The 25614-nt window shown below is 36.5% G+C and overlaps 1 long non-coding RNA gene across 1 annotated transcript; it reads right to left on the reverse strand.

Moving 5' to 3' along the window:
- Positions 1-823: 823 nt before the first annotated feature.
- On the reverse strand, positions 824-25067 carry LOC116174961. The gene is made up of 3 exons (XR_004146204.1): positions 24884-25067; positions 7244-7271; positions 824-870 (listed from the first exon to the last, which is right to left on the reverse strand). It is a non-coding gene; the product is annotated as an uncharacterized LOC116174961 (long non-coding RNA).
- Positions 25068-25614: the final 547 nt, after the last annotated feature.

Here is a 25614-nt window from a genome sequence, read left to right on the forward strand (position 1 = left end):
TGCAACTCGCTATTGTTGACGTACAGAATAAGAATGAACAAAGTACGGTTCCGAAACGGTTAATCGATTCTAGATCGTATTGCTTACGTCAAATAATATTAATTGAACTGAATTTCGCTTGCAATCCAATTTTTGTTTACAGCAATGTTGTTTACGCCTACTTGATGCCATGTCATGCAAGCGAAATTCGCTTCAATAAACATTCTTTAACGTAAGCGATACGAGCTAGAATCGCTTATCCGTTGCGGTACCTTACTTTGTTCATTTTTATTCTGCACGTCAACAATAACGCGTTGCAGTTTGTTTGGGAGAATTATTTATATTAAATCGACGACGTGAAGTAAAAAAGTTAACGCTGCATTTAGTGGGGTTAATTACATATCGGAATAGTAATAACGGATGGACTATATGAGCCTAACACTAACTAAATTTAACGAATGCAATCAAGATTAAAATGAACAGCGACAGTTTTAGTGAAAACAAAAATCTGTCCAGATAAAATACGTAAAAATGGGCCAGGAATTCGGAGAGAGACAACGGTGGCCACACGCACGATGAATAAGTAAACAACTTGAACAACAAAATATAACTTTAGGTCAATAAGCAGAAAGCGAAGGTGGGCGTAAAGTTTTCTCCCCTTGCTTTTTTGACAATAGTTCCATTCTTAGAGTGGAATTACAGGCACGTAAATGACGTTTGGATAGACATCTTGTCAAGGTAGTGAAAACGAGTGCAAAACTACTTTCGTAAATTGCCAACTTTCATCCACGCGAAAAATAGATGCATGTCTTCCGCGTGCTCGATTTTAAAGGGTGTTACTTACCTTGTTTGGTGAAAATATATTGTCCCTTAGCCTAGTAGAAGCTTCGCCTGTAACAATAGAACATATTTAGACAACGATAAAATGTATAACTATTGGGTTTATAAATTTAAAAATTTAGTATCCATGTTTCAAAATCAAAATGGAGAAATTTAGTGGTTCAATTTTCTTGCGTAAGAAAAAGGGAGGTATTACTTTCACTCAGATCTAGACAGAGATAGAAATGAATTGTAGCTAAAAAAAATTGTAGCGATAGTAATTTAATTTCTATCATTTTTGAAAATTATTCAGTTTGGATGAGGTATTAAAAGTAAGACACATATGGTCGTTTGCAATAAGGAGTTTATCAGGCGAAATTCAATTATCGCACGTGTTTTATCGCGGATTCAATGGGTACAATTCGTCTTAAAAAGCTAAAGAGGATAAAACTTGCGACGGAGATGGTCACAGGCCACTGTCACAACCCACTTTCTTCAAGATACAGGTATTCTTGAAGAGAGAGAATACCGGGGAACGCAATAGACCAAAAGGTCGCTGTGCAGGAACCGATTGCGGACGCTCCTAGTAGAATAATAATAGTAATAAGTGTTACTATAAATATTGTGACTGGCGTTAAATCGGATTTTCCCGTCAATTGGCATATATTTATTCTTGTGCTGCGAACTTTAGGTACATAAAATATGCAAAATCTTGGCTGCGCCCCGAGTTGCAATAATCACTTTAGGTATCGCCTTCAATGTTCATTACGTAATATACTATTGACTCGACTTGAAGGAAATTTAATTATGCATGGAACTCCATTTCGATCGACCCGTTTTCAAACTGCGCCAAAAGTCATCAATACACTGTAAACAAGCACTTACATCGACTGCAATTAAAAACTCGTTAAAAGCAAAGTCTCGGTTCAAAGAAAGCAAAAACGTACAGCTGCAAACGAGCAAACATTACGTCAGTCACGCGATGGTTAAATTCGTAAAGAAGTCCGGAAAATGTCAAGTTTGTTTGAAACGCGGACCACGCAAGATTTCTGGTAATTTAAATTAATATCTCTGAACGCGGCTTTGATATTAATTTCAGTTCAGTGAAGTATTAGATTACCAGGTTCTGTGGAAGCCTAATCCGGACAGTCAATCGATTTTCTGCTGGGATATTATTTGAACTGAGAAATTACATTGTCCCAGTGTCTTAAACTCAAATTATACAAGAGGAAGACTAATCCCGAGGCAAATCCACACTTAAAACCATTCAGAAGTATATATAAGCACACTTGAAGATTTTGGTTCTTCGTGCCGGAGTCAGGGTCGGCCAACGTGAACAATCTTTTTATATTTTCAGGATGGTGAGTAGGCGTTTATCTTCTCAGAACTCACCATCAAACGCAGTAATGATTAAGCCCAAGCATGACGGACGTTTAAAGCTCAAGTACATACTCAAAAGGGGATAAAGGGATAATTAGTTTCATTGACAGGTCGGGCTAACCGGTAAACCGCAATCAATAACAGAAACACAAAATTATATAAAAAAGCGCGCTTTCCGCGTGATTAACTTTTTTTTCCCGAGCGCACTAATCCGACATGAATCTAACATTTTTCGTTTTTCGAACGGCACTCCCAACCAGATCGTAACTGTAATTACTCTCCATTCTCGGCACCGTTTCAATTTCATTACATTTCGCCGTTATCGCTTTAGATTTTGGTCAAATTGATTTTCTTTCCAGAGACCGATTTAACAAAATTGAATTCACAGCGTTACGGATTAATCGGTTTTTTCACCTATCAACTGCTGTACAAGGAATTTACACGAATCAAGAAAACTACGAGGGATGTTCAAAAGATAAGAAAATTTTTTGAGGAATATAGACCAACGAGAAGGCATGAAGTCCCAATGTATCTCATCTCTCTCTCCCTCGATTGTGACGTCAATTATTGTTTATGTTATCCCTATAAAGTATTTTATTCCTTTTGTTTTAGGGAAAGTGTCGTAACCGTAGGCAAAACACTTCCGCTTACCTCGACTTAAACAGTCGTTTTACTCGGCGGAATAGTAAAATCTCCTCTTAGAGGAGTAAATAACTCTCTTATTCACAAGAATGATTGGCTTACAAAAACAAACTTTGTTACGGTCGAACTTTACAATTAGCAAGATTGGCTGTTTTACGCCCGAAAAAAACCTCTCCCCTTCTAGACCTTTTGCCGCCACTTCTTTATCTCAATATTAATGCGTCGTCGAACACCTGCTCTCGTATAAACGAATCGTCGCGTGCTTGTCTCAAATTAATTAGTTCACGCAACGATAACAAAACTTCTTATCGCATCAACCGGATTTAAAAGAGATAACTTTAACAAATACTACATAAAACAAAATTTTGCAGAGGCCCCTAATCTTAGCTCGATTTTAGCTCGAGTTCGTATCCATCCATATCCCAGAACCTGTTTCGCCAACTCAATGGAGTAGATTAGTCTTTTTTTGGGGATTTAAACTGTAGAAAAAAAAGCACGGTGCGAAAATTTCTCAGATTTGCTTTCAAATCCGAGTTCAAATCTTTTGAATCGGTATCGATCTGGCTAAGTTAATTTTGCATTCATATCATGGTAAAGGGGTAGGTAATTGAGATAAACGCGCCCTTCGCGTCAAGTATAATTTGAACAACAAAACTCGGGCATTCGGTACCGACAGAGTGCGCAAAATGACCGACGGGGCTCTCCTTTTTTTTTACAACCATTTAGTAAATGAGGGCTCCGCAAAAAATTACTTTCGATTTCAAGGGTAGGTTTTCATAAATCGCCATTACGTAGCATACCTCAGCTGGCTACAAAAGCAAGCTTTAGCGGTGGGAAAATTTAACGACTCGACGTAGATCTCTTTTACGAGCGTCATGATGACATTAACGCCCGAAAACTCGACAGGAGAGTAGCGTCCGACGTTTTAAATTATATAAATTTTAGAAACTAAGGGCCTAAATTGAATTTCCAAATCCAATTAGCTATTTATATCCCGAGTTTAATCAATGTTCCGGGATTGACCTAAACCTTCCGCATTAAATATTTTACGGCCCATTGATGCAACGGTTGCGTTTCGAAGTTTATTTACCCCCTCGCCCTCGATTTCGGTGGAAAATTGCTGCATGGGATGCTTTCCTGTTTGCGTCTTAAACTTAAAGGAAGGTAGAATTTTACTATGAGTTAATGACTGGGAAAAATGAGGGCATAATTGACGAACATAAACTGTGAATATTTTGAAACAGTTCTCGCATAGTCAAATTCGGAACGATCCACGAGAACCATCAGGTTTCACCGTAACTTTTGAATTTTGCATTCGGCATTTTCACCTTGAAAGACTCCCAAACCTTCAAAGAATTCGTTTTCTGTTCAGAAAAATTTTGGCACATTTGTGGACGTGGTTCGCAGACGAAAAAATGGCTACTTTTATCGCCTCTATCACCAGGGTTGGGGAGTTTGAAACATTCTTTGGATTCTGCTAGAAAATTTCAGGTGCATACCGCATTCCAACGACAACATGCTAGTGAATTAAATCTGAAAATGACAAAAATTAAGACGATACGCGAGATGGACCTTTGGTTACCTATGCGAAGATGGCTTTAAGCGTATTAAATTTCCAAATTTGTCCCTTATCTCGGCCCCATTCACTTTTCCACACATTTGCTTAATGTGACCCCACCCGACCCCATTATCCGGCGGTGGCAAAAATCCCAAAGACGTAAAAAAACTAAACTCAATGAACAAGAAAATGAGATAGGGAAGTTCGTATCAAACGTGACAGGTCTGAAAGAAGATGACACGAAAAGGTATTATTTCTTAAGCACAAATTCTACACAGCGCGATTCAGTTAATACCACCTCACATTTGCAGATGAATTACGATCATATTTTATTAATGTCACTCTAGGGAAGATCAAACGGGCATTCGCAAACCGCGCTCGTAAAAGAGCAAAATTCTCATAAAAGGAAAACGATTTCGCCGAATTTTCTGCAACTCTCTCATTTTAATTAAAACGCCGAAATAGGGTGATCTCATTTATCAAAAATATTGCCGAGATAAACCCTCAAAAACAAACGGTTGGAAACATATGATACCAAACTCCCCATACGCAGTGCCTGTCCATTTTTCATTTTTACTTCATAATGCAAAAGGAACTGTTCTTTGGCGTGAAACGAACCCCCAAACTCCTCGAGTCGGATTCTAATCAAATTACGACAATAAATGCGATCTCAGCCCGTAACAATCTATCATGGCGCCATATTCACGTTAATCACAACTCTGGAGCGGACGTCTTCGGCTCACTGTTGTCTAATAATCATTAGGAGGAGACGGTTGACTGACGGTATCTCAACGCTTAATAATTAATGTACCACTCGCCCCTTTAGAAACAAAATCGATTCTGCGATTAAATTGCCTTTGCAAAGATTTTACAAACTCTTTTCTTGAAAAGGGAAAGAAGCCGGATGAGTCCAAGCGTGCAAACTTTCTCAGATAAAATTCTAAAGGCTTAAAGACTGCGGTTAGCCTGTTCACACGAATCAAACAAAAAGGGAAACTTTCAACAACATAACCTTGCCGTACAGAATAGACAGGTCAAAGTAACTAATCTAACTTTCCCAATCCAGTCTATTTGTAAAGAGTGCGTACAGAATAATGGAACTCTGGGTTTTATGTTTTTGTGTAGGCATCTTTTGAAATTTTCTAAAATTTCTACCCCGATCTAAAATAAATCAACAGTTCCTAAAACGAGGTCGATAAAGTTGGCACCCCCACTTTGCCTAAAAGAAGTAAAATTTTGCCTATAATTTAAGTGCTATCAGGTCCTTTTGTGATAAGAACTGTTGTACATAATTTTAATTAATACACGTGTTCTTTATCGCCGTTAGAAGAGATAACAAAAAAACAGGTGCACGTTTTTTTACGCAAATGCGTTCATGATTTTAGACTTTCTGTCCGTCCGTCTGTGTATATGATATGATAACTCGCAATATTGGTGCAGTACTAATACCAACCAAGGAATAGCATATTATTTAAATGTAATACTATGGTAGCTAAGTGATATAGAAATCCAGTGTAATGATCATGTGACCTATTCCACCCTACGTTCTGTATACTCCTGAAACGGAAAATCGAACGCACCTGAAGTCGCGAATAACTTCTATCTATCACTTTTAAATTTGACGGTGGGTAACATTGAAAACATTTGATTTCACGGTTGTTGCCCTTTCTTTCTTTATACTTTTCGTGTTTTTTTATATTAATTTAATAGTAATTCTGCTATTTGGGTCGGAGACGAATTCAACAAATCAAAGATCATGAAAATCGCTCCAGCCGTTCTCGAGTTATAAGCGGTGTAACATACACGACTTTGTGTCATAGATTAAGATGTAACAAACACTGAAACATCCCCAAAGTACTCAACGTTCTTTTCTTTTACGAGTTCTGAGCTCATTTCACACAAGATCTAATTGCGAGTCTAATTGTCTGCCAAAGTTACTGCTGGAGAAAGACAAACGACATTCATAAAATGTTTCTAAATGAGGTCCGTCAATCAAAGCAAAAATAAACAATAATTCAATAAACTCGACGAAAGTTAACAAATAATAAGTCGGCATTTTGTTTGTTTCCCCATTCATCTCGCTTAATCGAAGCGAAGCAACTCGCAGTGACGCATTTCCTTAATATCGATTTACCAAAAAGGGCGCACAAAAAAAATATTTCGCCGCATAATTAAGTTATTAATCTGAATAAAAGATTAATTATCGCTAAGATGTCCCGAAACGGGGGTCTGATTAAAAACGTTATCATAAGGAAAAGTTTTGCAATGACAACCGATTTGGATTGAGGCCAGAAAGTGGGGCTGGTGCATTGCGGCGATCATTTTCGTACTTTCCCATCGAACCTCGTATAGTCGTTTCGATTATGGAAGCGGAAAAACAAAGCGGACGTTAATCCGACAGCCGACACGTCAATAACTTTACCGGTGCTATAAATAAGGGAGTGAATTTTAATTACTCAATTAATACAGCCCGCTTCTGGGCTCTCATTTCAAATTCTCGTTCGTCAAGAATGTATAAATATGTAACAGGCAGTTAAGAGAGTGACTTCAACGTTCGATTTCTGAATTTAAATTTAACTAAACAATCGGCAGACGCGAACCATGAAATTAAATCGTATTCTTGAATTGAAAGAAGAGAGGCTTTTGATTTGGTCCAATTTAAATTTTTTGATTTTCGGAACAAGACATCAGAAACAATTTGAATTTCATATTTCGCCGCTGAGGTTTTCGACGTCAATAATATTATATTATCTTGTAACAGACGTCATATACGAAAATGCGTGGTTGGGCGAGAAAAAGGACTCTTTATATATATAACGAGATTTTGGGAAATTGCAAATGGAGACCACTAAAAGTTGGACTTACCCAGCAATTGATTCCTCAGACGGTGTTCCTGCAAAGAAAAAAATCGGTTTTAATACCTCATTGAGAGAATGTTTTGGAAAATAAACAATAATTCATAGGAATTTCAACTATTAGTACAGTAGACATTTAAATCTGCTGAGATCAGAAATGACAATTTTATAAGCTGCATCAGTTCCCTATAATTTCTTCTAGATCAAATTGGTAAAGCAACTGCACAAGACAACAAATGTATCATAAACCGTCTGACATATGACATTCTCCTGATATAAATTTCATATTTAATAAGTGACTTACTGACAAATACATTTTCTGGAATCGTAACTTCTTTTCTTAGATGTCAAGATCATAAGTGCGAAGGAAGATGTATACGTAATTTACTGTGGTGGTCGAGTTTTATGTTCTCCCGATACAAATTTGCATTTGCTGAAATATTTTATTAGGGTCCCAAAAACATAAGGATGTGCAATACTACAGGTCAAAAACGCAAGGAAATTTGACATTTCTGACAAAATAAGGAAGTGAAAGTGCAAAATTCACCTTCATGTATAATGATTTCCTAATACAAGAATCTCTGTTTTTAGATATAAAAAATGCAAAGAAGTGTACTATATCTGGCAAAATAGCAACTCCCGTAGCTTGCCTGATACAAATTCCTCTTTAAAAGTAACACTATCAGAATCGCAGAGACGAAAAGAAGTGCAGATTTTTCTTACAGTCTTCCACGTTCTGCTGACACAAAGCACCCGTTTAAAAAACCTTGCATTGGGATCACATATGCCAAAGGAGGTACAAACTCCAAATTTCTGTGCAAAGAATGCCCCACCAACCTCAAAGGCACGAAAAGACTAATGCTATTGTTTAACGTCTTTCGTGTATGATCTCTTGAAGAAACGGTTATTGATGTATGTAAGTAGTAAAGGTCCGACCGTGCTCCGTTGTGATTGGCTCCGTCATTTTGTAGGGATAAGTTTAAATTTGTGCGGGAGGTTTGAATTTTTTACTGTGGTTGGCTGTGTTATTCGTCAATCGTAAATTTCTAGCCAAATTTGGAAGAAATCGACTGCCCGTCTATCAAGAAATTGAAGAAAGAAACACAATCATATCGCTGGCTCCATCATAATATTGAAGAACCTGTGTGTGCCTTAGAAACTTCTTCACAATTGAATCAAAATCTACAAATGAACGAGGTACAGATTTTGTTATGAATTCCGTTTGTGAAAAAGAATATGGCTCGAGGCTATGCTCGGGGCGATATCTTAATTGTGAAACCAGTCGATCAGAAAATCCAAGTACTTACATGAAAATTTTACGGGTATTTTACATTTTCCTAAACGTTTAAAACCCTAATGGTGACAAAGGTATTGTAAGTAATGCCTATTTGTGTAGTATATAATATATATAATATACAGTGCTATTTATTAAGAAGTAGACATAGGGATTTATGCGAATTATTTGCCCTATGTCTACATTTAAATGACAAAATTTCTTCTGAGGTGCGCCTATAATTTTATGCAACCTAAATAACTTCTTAAGACAAATACATATCTGGCTGTCAGATTAATTAATTTGAATATTGTTGCTTTGTTTATAAATTAATAAAAAAAGCAGTCACATAACATTTTTCAGTTTCGCCAACGAATGACGAAATATATGTATGTAAAATTACACCAAATTTCCAGAAAAAGAAGTGAACTTTTAATTAAAATTGTGGAAAATTTTTTAATTGAAAACGTGTTATTAAGGTGCCCTCTATCGATTTTTATCAATTTCATGATCGTACCTGGGAGGCTTATTAGCGTCACGTAACCAAAGATTGCTCTGATCTTCTTAATAATAAATATAGTAGAGTAGGAAATACGAATGTGATAGTTGGAAACAAAAGTGGGTAGGTAAGTAGGTACTAAAGGTGGATGGACTCGTCAGCTTTAGTGCCCATTGATCGCCTTTTACGATCTCCAGGGCGAGAGTGGGCCAATTCTATCCCCGAACCCACAGGGGAATTATTATTTATTAAAAAAATGTTTATTATTTTTTTCTTCAAAATGAAGAACATTGTCTTAAATTTCCAAGCATCCTGTATTCATTGTTGATCAATTGATACATATGACACATGGCATAAGTCTTATTTACACAAATTCTAAAAATAATCAGTCGTACTATTTGCAGTAATTTATTTTATAAAGGAATACTTACACTTTCAAAAAACTGGAAAAAGCTAGGAAACCGCGGGGCTTGGGGAAATAAAGTTAGTCCAAAATTAGTAAGTATACAATGAAAAATAAACACTAAGGTGTCTAATCACTAAATATAGTTGCGTGTATTAAAGTTAAACTATTAATGACCAGAGTTGGACTGGGTCACTGGGTCAACTGGGTCACCTGGGTCACTAAACTAAACTGGGTCACTGGGTCACGTCATACTCTTTTCAGTTAGACCCAGTGACCCGGTTTGACCCAGTGACCCAGTTTGACCCAGCGACCCAATTTCACCCGGAGACCCAATTCGACCCAGTAACCTAATTTGATCGAATATCGCAGTTAAGTCAGTGCCCTCGGTTCAAGTGTACAGATTATGAAATAAATGAAATGCTGGTTTGTTGAAAATAATACTCGATTGCTTGACAACTGCCATTTCTGTGATGTTTGCTTTAATACTGCCGTAAAAAACTTTCCATGTACCGAATTGTATTAGAATAATGTTATTTCTAAACAGTTCCCTCCTTCATTTCTTTGATTCAGGGCTTACCAGTTTGCTTACAGGTATTCATTCACATTTAATTTTTTTCTACTAGTTAGCTTAATCCAAATAAATCTTTTCTCTAAATACTTTCATTGACTACTTGACTACAAACTATAAACAAATGCATTTGATTTTTTTAGGGAAGTATTAGTTCTCTTGAATGAAATTGGGCTACGTGCTTGTTGGCGAATATTATTGAGGAAGTTTTTTTTTGAATTGAAAGTTACTTGAAATTGTTTCGGATGATACCTAACAATAATTTAATTACTGGGCCACCGGGTCAAGACGGGTCACTGAGTAAAGCTGGGTCACTGGGTCACCGGGTCAAGCTGGGCTACAGGGTCAAACTGGGTCACCGGGTCAAGCTGGGTCACCGGGTCAAACTGGGTCACTGGGTCTAGCTGGGTCACCGGGTCAAGCTGGGTCACCGGGTCAACTGGGTCACCGGGTCACTGGGTCAGTAAACTAACTGGGTCACCGGATCACTCTATGCTTGACCCAGTCCAACTCTGTTAATGACCTGGTGTTGTATTGCTAATATGAAATCGTCAGTCGCTTAGTCCAAGCTAACTAGCTCTAAATTATTTTAAAGAAATTAGTTCCCGATCCAAACTGCGTTTTTCATGCAGGTGAAATGATAGGAAATTGGGAAATAGTTATTTGTACAACTAGAGAAGAAAGTGGAAAAAATCACTTTATTCTCAAGTTTTATACATAATTTTTTCTGAAGCTCGACAGCAAAATGACATTGAATGCACCCCTTTTAGAGACCACAGTAGTTGTTTCTAAAATAGTTTCAGAAAAAAAAATAATTAAAACAGCTGAATTTTCTCGCAGGCGAAATCGTGGAATGTTAAAAGGGGTGGAAAATTGTATTTTGCAATTTGTAGCAAACGTATTCATTTTGCTATCTTTATTTTTGCGAAAAGGAAGAAATGGAGCTTTTTTTATGGCAAAAAGAAGCCCAATTTTTTGGACTGGTAACGTGGACCCGTTTCCGAGGTATTCACGATTTTCTTTTTCAGGAAGATAAAAAATCTATTTTCTTCATCGTAGAGGACTGCACGGGATAGCAAAATTTTCGTAAAGACTTACGTTTTAATAATCAAAAATCAAAAAAAAGTATTCCAATACAAAAATATTGAGAACGCCCTCAAAACTGAAAAAATGGTTTTTCGATATACACGCTTTTTGACATGATAAATAACTTTTTTTTACAACTAAATCAACGTGTTGGATCCGAACTAATAAATATTTTTCGAAACCTGTCTTCTCTCTGATGTTGCTAAAAATTTTTCTGTTGTTAACGAAAAATTTAGTAACATTATCCATTATCCAACACGATGACTTAGTTTATCATTTCAAAAAACCTGTAATCGAAAAACTGTTTTTTAGTTTTTGGCGATTTTCTCGAAATGTTTGTATCGACCTGATCTATTTTTATTTTTGATTATTAAAATAGTCTACGAAAATTTTGGTACTCAGTGCAGCTCTGTACAATGAAAAAAAAATAGATTTTCCACCGCCCTGTAAAAGATGCGGGTTTTTCGAAAATCGTGAATATCTCGAAAATGGCTTAACTGTCATAAAAAAGCGAGATTTTCTCCAAATTTCAGACTTTCGAAAAATTTGAGGTTACGTGAAAAAAGTGTATAGAGAGGAAAATTGTTGATATTTTATTCCCTGCAAGTGAGGAATTAGGTATATAATATTGTTCCTGCTGACTTTGTATGTTAAGGCTACTTGTAACCCAGGAGTATAATGAGTTGCTCCCTGCAGCTTCTGGAATATTTGGTACAACCTTTTTGTACTCCATATAAAATATTTTTATCAGTATAGTGTTTGCATAATTTGTTTGTCAGGATTTTGTGTAGAGAATTTTCAAGGAGCATACTCACTCTTAGCCCATTTACTTTCTAGATTTATCAACTGCGAATTTCCAATTTCATGCCGAGACGAACGAACCGCAGCTAAAATCATATCCTACCGTAAATGAATAAGTAAAATGATCTAGGAGAACTAAACCGACACGGACGTGGCAAATATGTACAGGAGACCCCCGTCAAACGATGACAATCTGCCAAAAAGAATAACGAAGGGCCGCCCGCGAACGAAATAATTTCGTCTTCGCAACCGCAGAGACGTTAAGCGAAATGTAAATAGTTAATGCCGTACACGTGAACGCAATCCTGTAACAAGCTAATTTAATTACACAAACAAGCAGAACGCGGTGATTTGTGATCCTATTCAAAAACCCTCGCCAAGTTCAACACAACAATGGGCAGATTAAGGGCGATATCATGAAGGTATCCGTCCGAAATCCCGAAACTGAGGCACGTACAAAGTCTGAATTTACATAGGCGTCGCTACAATTAAGTTTTGTTGAGATTAATGTGCGCCCTTAACCGTCGTGATAGCAGCTAACGTGAACATAAGCAAACTTTTTACTTCGCATGCGAGCAAATGGGAAAAAACACAACGAGAAAAAATTGCATAAAGCCCCACCATTCGCATTGTACGAAATATGTTGTTTAATAATAAACGCATATTTCGGCGTGTGGTTGTTTAAATATGCTAATAACCCGTTAATTATTCACAGAAGCACTTTGTATTAATTTTACACGTTGCCCAGGGCACACCTTGCGAAATAATTCAATTCATTTTCGAAACTTAACGGAATTACAGCCAAAATTTTAATATACTCTACATTATGATATCCGCCATTTTAGATTTCCGGCTAAAGAAAGATTGCGTAGAACTCCTAATACGAGCCTTACAGGGTGAGTTGTTTAAAGTGTTACAAAAACGGTTTTAAATATTTTTATAAATATTGGTGATTTAATCAGGATATGGGAGAAAAATTTAAACATTTTTTTTTCTCTTCCTAATTTTTAGGGGTGGAGGCGATTTTGACATTTTATTTTTTAAATGTTTAGTTTTTAAAATTCGAATCTACGTGTGTGCTAATATTTACACATCCGGACATTCTTCTAATCTCACTTCATCTTTAATTTCTATTCAATACACCTTTTTGAATTTGCATAGGTAATTCGTGTTTATAGATCCTGTGGCGATAATTAATTTGTGAAGGTCGTCTCTATTTATTGACTGTCAAGTGTTTCAAATACGCTCATGCGATTTGTTTTGGATCGCATAGTATACAGGGTCGTCTGGAAACGGTCGATCGGGGAAAATATAGGTACAAGGTATCGCAATATGTTTTATACAAAAATTGTGGGGTTCGTCAAAGTCTACTAGGCAGTAATAATTTTAATTATACAGGGTTGTTCATAAAGGTGCGGCACATCAAAATTGCATTTTTTTAAATGGAACACCCTGTATATCAATCTTTCAATTCTTCTTGAACTTGAATTTTGTTCAAATTAAAAGCTTGACAGAAGCTTTTGCAACTCTGCTTTCTGCGCTTTGAGTAAAGCAATGCTGACATGGTGGCAAGACTTCAAATTTATTTATTATTATATATATTAGAGTACCATGATATCTGAGAATTTGGAACGTAAACTCGTGTCCCAAAATTTCAAAAATCCGAATTCAACACTTTTATATTCCAGTCTATAAACACCAAGTGCTACAGAACGCAATGAATTTTTAAATTTCAGAACTTTCCAGGTTTATGACTTGAGCCAAGTGAAATGAAAGAATTATGCTCCTAGATCCAATTATTCCAACACCCCTAATTTGAATTTTTTCATTTCCACTACGTTCACTTAAGAAAAAGGGGTTAGTGTGTGTAGATTTAATATAAATCTATTGCTGGTCGGTTGTTGCTACCGGGTTTATCGGCCTTTCCCTTGCGCGGTGCCTAAAATTGATTTTTGACATTGAGAAGATACAATTAACGCAGAAAATGATGAGTTTCGCAATACCAAAAACCGCGTAATTCAAGATCAAGTTACTCCATTACGGATTGGGGTGGATTAAGGGATACATTCCAATCCTTTGTATTTGTATGCGAAGTCATTCAACTTGATTTTCTCACAAATCACAACTGCAATCGATAAAGCGAATTACGTACGTGTAAAAATAAACCGAAAGTTGACACGAAGTTATATGCCGGAATAAAGGAGTCGAAAATGTCGATAAAATATAAATGGCCGTCGCCATGTGTTCAAAATAGAGCGTCGCGAAGGGCAGTTCCGGCAAAGTTATTAGGGGATCAAAATTCGGGTTGGTTACGCGTGTGTGCTTCCCGTAGGTTAAAGAGGAAATGATTTATATAATTTTCTTTGCCTATGGCGAGATGCAAACAGGGATAAAAGTAATAAATATGTAGTTCGCAACATGCGAAGTAATCGTGTCGTAAAATTCTTGTAGTTTCGTGTTAAGAAAATTGATATGGAATGGAACGCCAGAAGAAACATGAGCTTTTGTAAAATCCACGTTTCAGTTTGTGCCAAACAAGTACGAGGGTGCTAATTAATTATTTATCGAATTTGACGCATCAATAATGTGAGCTTTTATCGCTAATTTCGATTTACTAGACATTAACAAATTGAGCTGGATTTATTACGAGAGTCAAACAATTATGGCTCCGCAGTATTCTGAGCAACCACCATCTTTCCTACTACCAAGATCAAGATCCTTGATCGCGTGGTTTATTTAAGTGGTTTTCGGAAATATCAAGAAAGATGTTGTGGGAATGTAGCACGTGTTGAGTAAATTTTAACTCTGAAAATAAAAATCTCCTTTGTTCAATTCTAAAATATACATGTCAAATGCCGCTTAAGATATGCAACCAATCAGGAAACAGGATGCCATATTCGAAATCTCCATTAAAAAGTGTCTGAATAATGTGTTAATTAGAAATGTCTAGTACAATTAGTTTACCATGAAAAAGTTAAAAATGAAAATCAGAAATTTTCGATTTTTTGCCATATTTTCAAAACTATTGAAGATATTATAAATTTCTTTTTAGATTATTATTCAGCACGAAAATTCGCAACTTTGCCCTAAATTAACCAAGTTTCTATCTCTTAAGATAAGCGAGATCCCCACAGTTGCACTCGAAAAATGGACACCGTGTATAGAGTAGGTAAAAAAAAGTGCTGTAATTTAGAAGTTCATCACATTCACGTGACGAAATAGAATTGAAAGACTGGAAACAAGCACTTAACACCCTGATGTACGGAATCGACGAACCATGACGTCAAAAGGTCTAAGCTGCATACTTTCTTGCACTTTCGAATATTAAACGAAAGGAACCAGGTCGAGAAGTCCTTATTTCACTCGGCTTATTCTAATCAAAGACCACGTTTCAACAGAAGCAGTCGTTCCCAAAAGACGCGAAAGAAAAGTGCGATGAAGTGCTTACGCGTTTTCCCCTTGTCCCTTGTAAACCACAATTTGGTACGAAGAGAGGAAAAAGCTTCCCTCCCTCCGTGTTTTGCTAGTTTGTTGTTTTAAGGATACACTTAATTCAACCCCACGTTTTCGGGGTTAGCTATGCCCCTTGGGCCGTTCAGGCCCGTATTTAGTTTTATCATAGATCAATACGGCCACACCCGCATAAATTTTTTTCGCAACGGGTTAGGGACATTTGAATAATTTGGAAACGTTCCAGTTTCGAAATGAAAGATTCAAATCGGCGACTTCTTGTAGAAGATCGATAAACAGCTTTGTAATTGTCGTTGAGGAGATATTCTATTTTTCTGGAGCTCAATTACTTCTATTTTTTCGGTCGAAACGGCATGTATGCAAAGAGTAATTGCCGTTGATTATATTGGTTCAAGGTTCGATGATTTATTGATTCCGATTTGATTGTATGTAGATAGCGTGACCTGGACACTTAAAAAATGTCGAGTCGAAATTTTGTGGAATGAGGTGAAAACCTCGAGAGCTATTCAATTTCACTTGCAAATAAGAAATTGATCGAGCAACGCGTAAACCGAAACAAGCAAATGTCTCATTTTCAACGATTGATGCCAAAGCGCATTTAAATAAAACGTAAACTGTTAGACAACTGAAAATGTACAAAATTCACTTATTGGACGTCGAACGAATTCGTTTGGTAGTTTTCCCAACGAATTCGGTACGTAAATCACGATTTCTATAGACATTTATACACGTCGCGTCAGCTTAATTTTCACAATTGACCGTTTGTGAACGTATATTGTGGAAACGAACAAACCCAAGTCATGGGTGTCCCGTATTGAAAATGATATTAAGTTTACACACATCACCCTTTCAATAAAGTCAATCCAATTTAAGGCGTAATCGGCAAATTGCCACCTTTTGGCATGGACCCCACTTCAAACTCACATATAGTTTCGGCACCCCTACCACCCAACAACACGTACCGCTATCAAGTACTACCCAACCACCTTCCAATCGACGTAGACTCCTCTCCCCATCTCAGATAACAACCAAAGATGCAATAGTACACCGATTTAAAATTTCAGATATCAAGGACTCCAGCGGAGACCTCCATCAACAGCAGCTACCGCATCCACCACACCAACAACACCTCGGCACACCAGACACTACACCTACAACATCGCCGCCAAGTTCGCACACACCCAGTACCCATAGGAAAAGAAGCACCCTTTTTTAGGGAAATGTTTCGACAGAACAAAATTCCTCTTATGTGATTGTTTTGTTCGTCTGTCTGCCCGTCTGTTCTTCGTCTAACTCGAGAACGAAAAGGGACAGCGATGTCAAACCTTCGCAAATCGATTTCTGAGAATTCAAGGATTAGTGCTATTGAATATGAGCCGGATGAAAAGTCTGGTTTCGGTACACGAGCAAGGTGGAAAAAAATTCCCTATACTTTGTATCTTGTTATAGGTACTATGTAATTTAATTCCCTTTTTATAGCTTATATGTATATAATAATCCCCTTAATGTAAATTTCCACCTTAAGAGGACACCTGAGTCCTGAGCAGCTACCATCGTGTAAATTAATTGACAAACCTTCCCAAAATGTTTTTTGATTTGGTTTTATTTGATTTGGTAAGTACCTACTACTTTCCGCCACTCCCATTTTCAAGGAATTATAATGGTGATACCTTCCCTCAAGAAATGTTTCCTAATCGCCTCGGGATCATGTACAAATTTGTTATCAATTTTCTTGTTCATATGCGCATTTCCACAGAGAAACTTGCCAAGGAAAATCTAATGTGGACACAAGCTATATACATTTCTACAATTTGATTGATTTTGCGTGTCCGAACGTAAATTTCTTTTATTACTGGAGATAGCAACAATACTCTACGAGCCCAGTCACATATGTATTGGACCCAAGCAAATGTGCAACACCATTTTCTGAATTGGAATTGACTATACTACTAGATTTTCCCCCCGTGACTTCGTACGCTCGATATTGACGGGTAATAGATAACGAAATATCAGTTTTTTACAGAATGTAAGTACACCGGCCCGCTACGCGAAATACCACAGTGCGACATCAACGAAAAAAAAGTTTAAAAACAAACCTACAATCCGATCGGGCTCAATTGTGAATCTAAACCATCCGGGGACACACAGACATAAACAAAATTTCATGAAAATGCATCCAGCGATACGTGCAGAAAAATGTTATATACAGGGTGTCCCTAAAAGGTCTGTACAACGCGCTACCAGGGGTTCTTGGTATCAAAATAGGACGATTTAACCCAACTTACCTCTATCCAAAAGTGCTTCGGTAAGACGCTATCTACCGCCAAAAATTCAAAAAACAAATCGTTATTTTTATTTTATCGGAAAATGGTTTTGCCGATTAAAATGAAAGTCGGGATGTGAATGTCTAATGTAAAAACGGTCTTTGTGATATCATCGTTTTGATTGTAGTTGCTATGTAGGTGGTAAAATACTGACCATCCACATCTGAAGAGGTCTAAAACTTTTTAATTACTATTTTGACGGTTCTGAATTTTTAGACACTGATAGACAGTTTACTTGCAAGCATTTTTTGTCTCTTGATGAATATCGCTATCTGTGATGGTTTACGAAAAAAAAAAATTTAGACATGATGAATGGCATCATGCACCGTACAAGCGATTGTTCCTCAAAAAATCAGAAGATGGCTGTGAAACCTTAGAGTGGCGTAACGTTTGTTTGTTGTTTCTTAAACTTTAACAATTTACGTTTTGCTTGAAGACTTAAAACTTTAAAAAATAACGTACCAATGTTGCAAAGGGCACAGTTTAATTTATTACGCCGTATAATGCTTTGTATGCGTGAAAATCGTGGTCACTTTGAACATTTAGTACGTTTAAATTAATACATTACATTGACTTACTCTGTTGTGTTCGTTTACTCTACATTACTTGCTTGCACTACGGTTTCATAGCCTACTTCTTGCTTGCACTTATGGTTTTTGAGGAACAATCGCATGTATGGTGCATGCCATTCATCATGCCTAAATTTTTTTTTTTCGTAAACCATCACAGATAGCGATATTCATCAAGAGACAAAAAATGCTTGTAAGTAAACTGTCTATCAGTGTCTAAAAATTCAGAACCGTCAAAATAGTTTTAGACCTCTTCAGATGTGGATGGTCAGTATTTTACCACCTACATAGCAACTACAATCAAAACGATGATATCACAAAGACCCTTTTTACATTAGACATTCACATCCCGACTTTCATTTTAATCGGAAAAACCATTTTCCGATAAAATAAAAATAACGATTTGTTTTTTGAATCTTTGGCGGTAGATAGCGCCTTAACGAAGCACTTTTGGATAGAGATAAGTAGGGTTAAATCGTCCTATTTTGATACCAAGAACCCCTGGTAGCGCGTTGTACAGACCTTTTAGGGACACCCTGTATAAAGAATATAAATTTAAAGAATACGATTATGCTTACTTGATACTATGTAATTTTGTCAATTCATCAACAATATCTAATACTTTTATCAACTGCAATAATTATAAAATAAACAAAAAGACGATTAAAAAGGTAAAGTAATGTCTATTTGTTTTGGTCGAATTATTATGCCTCTAGGCGCGTACTTTCAATGTTTAATAAAGCGACATATTAAAAAAAAACAAGTGATATAAAAACAAGAGCATCAAAAAACAAAATAATTTTTTTAAATACATAGAACGATTACTTTTTTCTGTGATATTCTTAAAGAACCAATCACAGTAGCTGTGGGAATTAAACAAAAACATAAAATTTACAACAGGAAGCGAAGAAAACAAATGAAAAGCAGTTACAGGAATAATTATTATACTTAAGACAAATTTAAACACATTGCACTTGCTTCCTATGTATTATCATTACACATCTAAACAACTATCATCATTTGTGTAATTATTACTTTGTTGCATTGCGGTTCTCATAAGTCATATTGTTATTTATTATTATTAAACTGATTTTGTGACAGACATGACACATGACTAGTGAAAAACTCTCTTTTGTTTTTAAAAGTTACTATACGAGTGGTTTTAATAACTATACTGCAGCTTTAATTTCTAAGGTATATAACATAAGTATTTGATATCAATTTTAAGCTCTTTAAGAATATTACAGAAAAAGTAACCGTTCTATTAAAAAAAATTAATATGTTTTCAGAGTTTTGCTTCTTACATTATAAGTAATATAAATATTTCCAAAATTCCCTACACATATTTCCATCACTTTTGAAATTTTCTTAAGTTTTCTCTCGAGTTTTCTAAACATTTTAAGAAACATACCTATCGTTTTTGCGCCTTTCTAAAACACTTCTCATCTTGGGTACAACATTTCCAACACAAATAATTGACAATTTTAAAAAACATACGAAATGAGCTATCCGAAACTGTAATTGGGTGGCTTGTGTGCACACTAGTTTTTCCGCGGCAAGTGGGAGAACGTTTCCCTATGAAAACGTGAGTGTTAAAAAATTGACAACTTTTTTGTTTACCGATCGATGCAAATTTAATCCAATAGGTATAATAATGGGATGAATATGTTGGAAGAGAACGAAAAAATAATATCGCTTTAAAGCAGCATAGCAAGATTAACGAAAGCTCCAAGAAAGGAGAGAGTTTGTAATAATAATGTTTGTTATTCCTGATGATGATCAAAGCAGAAAATTACGGTATAACTGGCAAGTGATGTGTGTGCATCGGTGCGAAATGGCTTAATTAGAGCGACAACGTAAAATTAAGATAATTGAATCGATCGATAGGAAGCACACGCAAATCAAGTATCTGTAAAATCAACCTGGCAACCACATTAAAAATAAAAACAACCCCAACACGAACTAATCACTATCCAGCTGTATGTCCTACGTAACTTACGAAGTGATTTCATTGATCGCCAGTGACGTCACATACTACACCCTCACGTCAACGGAACATCTCGAATCGCGCGGAGAATAGCGGCACATAAAAACTTTAATACGGTATAGCCTAAGCACCGCTCCCGAGAGGTGGCCGTTTTTTCCTTTTAAACCGATTTAGAAAATTGCCAAACCTGAACGTCCCTCGTAGAGCCGGCGCCTCCCAAGCTTCCGCAATAATTCGGGTACCTTACGGAAGCCCGAACTCGACTTTAATAAGGGATACAATTTAGTGGCGCCGACAAACAATTTCGTCTAATTAAAACCTACGCAAATAGAACGCTAGATGCGTATTATACACACACCATGACATTTCGTTTCCAACGCACAACCTCCCTGACATTTCCTCATTCAATTCCTTTCGGAGCATTACCATAACGATATCACGTTTGCTTTAGCCATTTAAATTATAAATGGGGCGAAATTTCCTATTCCCAGAAAAAAGTAGTTTCACTCGGTCACGTCACAGGGTTATTCTTCAAAATTCGATTATATATATATATCCATCCATCATATGATGTGTGGATAACGCCGGAGCATGCACGAAAAGGTACGTTACACTGCCCCCTCTTTAAAGCTAAGAAATGGGTACATTACGTGACAAGAACAAAAAAGTTTCGAAAGTGGTACAAACGATCTCTTGGGAAGCTTTTCCATTATTCGAAATCGCCCTGCTAAAAATCATTGCAGGTTTCTTTGGCCACAACGAATTACGCGAGTGTAACTATATAAATTAGAGGCAGGCGTGTGCGTTACAACTCCATTACTTTTACCCAAGAGAAACGGAAGCTGCATTATACGCGCGTCGAGTCAATACCAGGACCGTTGCGGGTAATTAGCGCCCCTTCCCTTCCCGTTTACGTACAAATAAATCGGGCTAATCTCACATCATTGCGCGATTTACACGTTAGCTAATTAATCATTCTCTGCGCCAAGAAGAACGTTGAATAAGGTGCTGTAATGGATTTTTTGCCCCGTCAAACGTAAAAAATGAGCCGTCATCTGGTGGTGATTTGATATTCTATTTCGGTAATGTGTTTTGTTCACTATTCTCTGGCTCTGGAGCATCAATTCATCGCAAGAACTTCCATCTCTTGAATTCGAAAGTTAATTTTAGCGTCGATATACAGTGTGCTCAGTTGTAAAACAAACTAATCCTTCAGCACTGAAGATTTTTTTCCCAATTCAATTGGTACACATAATGGACGTTTTCTCACCCCAAAATGAGTGCTAAATTACGGTTTTGATGTCTTTTTTTGTCAACATTTGCGTCATACTAATTTACATAATACGTTTTGACCTTTTCCCAATGAAATTGGTGCGTAATAATTCAGAAATTTATACGACACAGTAAATCTATAAACGTAAAGTAGAAAGAGTGTTTGAGAGCTCATGAATATCATGAGCAATAATTAAATGATAATTTTTCCGGAAAGCAAATCAGTATCAACAAAAGTTCCGTCATGGTGAAATTAAAGCGGCAATTTTAGATGAAGATAGACACATCACCATTCGAGAATATGTAATTAACCGCGCTACATTAGCGAAGCTCTACCATAAATTAGGCGCTCAGGCAATTCCGACTTTTAAGAGAATAAGTTAATTTATCGTTTAAGTAGGTGTTCAAAATGACCCAATTTTCATAGCGTAATGGAGGCATCTGACGTCGAAATAAATGTAACGTAACGGAATTTGGAAAAGTTCTCTCGGTTATGTATGGCAGGCGTCAAGCTTCGCATTTTTTTCTCTCTCATATAACAGGAAGAATGTACAATAAATCTAAAGTGCGTTGAGTTAGAAGGCCCCATGTGTGCTCTCGCAAGATTGACTGTAAATATATTCAAATTTTTTCTACTGCATTATATTCCAGGTTCGCCACTCATAACTTTCCGTTTTTTAGTATATGCAAACGGGAATGGAAAAAAAGACGCCCACGCTAAGATATTAAATGGGCGAGTAGATCGAAATCCCATTTCCAGGACCCCAACGCATCGGACAAACGGCCGATGAAAAGACCTACCATTATAGGCATCCTCCCTTCCGGTAAGTACTCGCCGATCTTTCGAACGTGCGATATAAACAAGAAAACAAGAATAATTTGGCAATCTGAAAGCAGAAGATGAATTCTGTATTGGAACTTTCTCGGGAAATTAACTTTTTGGTAGAGCGCTTGAGGCTATTACAACCCTCCGAAATAAAAAGTAATCATAAAAGATTTCCATACACAGAGATGTACCTATAGTGTATATTCTTTTCAGCACATTTTCCAATTCGTGTTGGAAGGCGCTATTACAGCCACTTTCTCCCTCCGTCCGTCCGAGGCCGGATTAATATAGTTTGTTGAAATTTTAACCATAGATGTTTCTAGTAAAAAAAGCAAACATATCGCATATTGTAAAAGTCAAATCTGCGCATGCGCAGACAGCGCAATGCTAACTTCATAGAAATTACTTTAAAATTTTAACCAAAGATGCTTCTAGTAAAGGAAATCATAGATCACAATAGCTATGGCCTTTTGGGAAGTACTGGTTAATGCATAGAAAATGCGCTACAGTTACTCGCCATAGGTCGAAAATCTGTTTGCTTATTCGTATACACGCTTGGTGGTCTCTAGGTGTGTTCTGGTATTCGTTTCGAAATCTTCAATTAAAACGTTGTAAACGATTTAAGGGATTTTGTTTCAGTAAATAATTTTTACATCAGATATTCTTTAATTTATTTATATGTTAATCTCGATGTTAATTAATAGTGTATTTAAATGTTATTATTATATATATTGTTAAGTTGTCCTATAATTGGCTTTTGCTGTTGGGCAATAAATTTATTATTATTATTTCTCATTCTATTTTCCCATTACTCATTACTTAATTTACTTATTTGCTTTTATCGAGGCTTTTATACTCGCTTTTATATAATAATTCAGAATATTTTTTAAATCCTGAAATTAAAATATATATGTTCAGTCCTTTCAGCATAGAATTGACATTTAATTATTATGAGAATATTATGACATTTAAGACACTGAAACATGGATAAAAACATTTGGAAGAATGATACTTAGGATACTTAGGGCTGGTTTTTTATGACTTCGTTAAAATTATCTGATAGATAAAACTCCTGTGAGAATAAATTTGTTTCCATGAAAATGTAGTGTCAGACTGACACTTGAAAAACATGCTCATAGGGGGTCATCCATCAGATAAGGTTAATCAAAAACCGAAAGATCAGCTTATAATATAGTTTTCTGACAAACCCGAAAAACTGAGATCTTGGCGCATAGAAGACGCTGGAAACCTTTGGGACACTTCAGACACTTGTGAATCCTAGGGGCGGTTTTTCTTGTCCTAGTTAAACTTGCCTAATAGATAAACTCCCGTGAGAACAAATTTGTTTCCATGGAAATTGACTGTCGGATAACTCTAACTGACACATGAAAACCGGTCCGTTGGGAGTAATAAGCGAGTTTATAAGTGTAATCGAAACAGCCTAACTGAAACCTGATTAAAAATATTAGAATGAGTTTATAATCAAACGTGGCTAGTATTCTAATATTTTTAAGCATGATTAACCTTAATCAACGTTTGTGAAACCGGGGATTATGGTTGGTTCCTTTGGTCCTAATTATTAATTATTACGTCATATTATAGGTATAAACTCTCGTATAAACTCCTATGTGAATAAATTTGAGGAGTTATCAGACAAAGTTTAATCCGAGGTTTAATCGAAACATGAAAGTCAGCCCTCGAGTCAGCCCTTAAAGGACAAAAACGAAAGCGATTTCAACTTTCAGACAAATGTTCTTGCTGTATCTGAAATTATTTAGGTAGGTATATCTAAATCTTTTAAAAATTGCTGAAACCGGATCTGAAATCCCATGGAAATCCCCTAAAATGACATTGAAATTGTTTGAAATCCCTTGGAATCCTCTTCAAACTAGACCTTTGCGGCTTTGCCTCTCTTAAGATATTGTAAATATTAAAATTCAAGGAGCCCCATAAATAGAATATTATTAAATTCAAATTAAAACGTTTACTTATAAGGGAGGTCATTTTTCAAAATCGTAGCTGGACAAAAATGGTCCAATAACAACGCTCGCCAAATAAGCCCAGTGGGCGTGACCTTGATGTACAAGGCAATAAAACCAAAATGTCAAAACACGTGTAATTGCACACAAAATCGTATAGAAATCCATCGATTATCATAAAAACTAAATAATGGGAAACGAGCATTAGGTAACGCGATTTTGTCGACTTTCAATGGAAATTACACAATGCGGACGTTTACCTCGGAGATTTTCAAATTTGCCCCGATCAAAAGAGGCGCGGGTGATTCGGCAAATTAGCCGGGTCGCCCTCTTCGATATGCAAGTTGCAACAAAACCTAACCTACAAATGTTTACATTCAAACATTTTTTTTAAAACCCGTTACGTAAACACTCGCGATGCCGCAATTATCCGCCGAATCGCGAAAATACGTAAAAATGCCCATTTCAAACACCTAAAATAAACTAATTGGCAAAAATGTCAGAGTATAAAATCGATGGCAGTAGTGTCTGGGGCAAAAAAGGCTTGCATAAGCGAAATTACCATAAATTACTTACAGCTAACACTTACATCCTTAACGTCGGTTATCGTTACACTTTTACGTACACTTCAAATACATAAAAACATTAAAAGGCGACGGATTTAACACAAAACATGGAAAAATAAAACGAGAGTTTCACGGAAAACACACAACATAACATCGGGAAAGTCAGGAAACGACTTCGACGCTTCGTTTGTATTCGTGCGGTCGCACTCGTCGGGCAATAAAGATCGACTATATAATAGCAATCTATCGACGCAAGCGTAAAGCTTCGACCTACGTGTTACAAAATTCATTGCATTGGCGTTCTTTTAGTTGCCTACCCACTAGCTGATATCCAAAGAGCTCAAGTGCCGGAAAATTACTATTCAAAATTCTGGTCCTAGAAAGAACAGCAAATAATAACGTCTCTCTACGATTTTCTATCGATACTTTTTATGAGAAAAAACACTGACCATCGGAAAACCGACTAGCAAACGATACCCACTCGCCACAAGAATCAGACACCAGAGAATTGAAAAAAACGGTTTAGAAAAGCTCGGTCGTGATATTCGCTATCCGTTATAGTTCTTAAAAAAAATTCGACTCCAAAGTTCCTCCCGCAAACTCAATTTTGAATAATTATCCTGCAACGTGTCTCTGACCGGGTGGAAGTTATTCATAAATTCATTCTTTATGTCGGTCTACTGCATGAATGCTTCATGTCTCCTTCACCTCACGGCCCTTTTTTTCCCACACCAAAATCAAGTCCACTTCACAC

Source organism: Photinus pyralis, unplaced genomic scaffold (genome assembly GCF_008802855.1).
Source record: "Photinus pyralis isolate 1611_PpyrPB1 unplaced genomic scaffold, Ppyr1.3 Ppyr1.4_LG6, whole genome shotgun sequence".
Lineage (NCBI taxonomy): Eukaryota > Metazoa > Arthropoda > Insecta > Coleoptera > Lampyridae > Photinus > Photinus pyralis.